Below are 1,479 nucleotides of genomic sequence, written 5' to 3'. Positions count from 1 at the left end.
CTTTCATGGTGAATAATCAAAGAACTCGATGAGTTAATCCAAATTTAGGAGAAATAGGCAAACGCAGAGATTAAATCACAAAATCGGAAATGAAATCACAAAATCAAATCCAAACGCTAGCTTAATCCTAAATAAAAAACGCGAGGAGCAGAGAATCAGAAACAACGCACGGCGAGGAGGGGAGGAACCCTTCGCGACGGCGATGCCACGAGCTCAACTCAGAACTTCGTGCGACGGCGAGGAGAGGAGGAACGATGCGGAGAGGGCCGAGTAGAGCTTCCCCAGATGACGAAGGCACCCACGGTCTGTCCCCGCCGGTGGCGACAACACCTTCTACCGGAGGAGAAGAGTTCGAGGGATGAGGGCGAAGGGTTCGACAGCACCTTCTACAGCAACGTTCGAATGGAGTGTGAATGGGTGGTGATAAAATTAGGGTTACCTCAATATTTCCAACGGAAAATTTAAATTATAGACGGATTTTCCGTCTGTAATAATTTAATAAAACGCAGTGTTTTGTCTATTTAATTACAGACGGATTTTCCGTCTGTAACCATTTCCCACGGAAAAAAATTAATTTTTCGACGGAATTATCGACGGATTCTCTTTTCCATTTGTAATTTATGCTAATCCATTTTTTTTGTTTTTCGACAAAAAATTCCTCTGAAATTTCCTCTGTATTTCTGTAGGATAAAATCCGTCGAAAATATCCGTCTGTAATAACTAGTTTATCTCACGGAAATATCCGTCTGTAATATCTCCCAAAACAATGTTATTTTGGATGATAAGTGACTTGTATGTTTTCAAATAGTGAATGATTAGATATTATTTTATCATTTATTTTTTATTAGAGCTCGTATGGCACGTTGTATATTTGCTCAAATTTTATTTGAATTTACAAAAATAAAGCAATATATAAGATTCGATTTTTAGACGTTTTAATGGTAGAAAATATGTATGATATTATGTATTTTTTTATTTTAGTAGTTATATATCTAACGAAATATATTTATATATCTTAACAAAATATATTTATATAGCTAGCTACCAAATTAAAATAGTTTTAATTTTTTTTATAGACAAACATTTTTAAAATAAATTCGACAATATAATAAATATGGGTAAACTACCAAAAATATATTCAAATAAATTTTTTACTGACAAAAATACATCTGAATTTTTCTATCGACAAAAATACTTTCAAATAATTTAAAAATACGACAAAAATATCTAACATTAAATATGTATTTTTCAAAAAATACTTTAGAAATTGAATTATGATGCAATATTTTGTAAATATAATTAAAAAATGAGATATTTTTATTTTTAAAAATTTGACAATTTTTCGCTAACTATATATTTTTTGTAATTTTTTAAAAGTATTATTGCTTGTTGACAAAAAAAATTACAAAAAATATAAATTTTAAGAATAAAAATATATCATTTTTTAATCATACTTACAAAAAATCACATCAAAATTTA

This window comes from Arachis ipaensis, chromosome B05, assembly GCF_000816755.2.
Source record: "Arachis ipaensis cultivar K30076 chromosome B05, Araip1.1, whole genome shotgun sequence".
NCBI classification, from domain to species: Eukaryota; Viridiplantae; Streptophyta; class Magnoliopsida; order Fabales; family Fabaceae; genus Arachis; species Arachis ipaensis.
The sequence above is the reverse complement of the archived record's forward strand: the minus strand, read 5'-3'. Positions refer to the sequence as shown.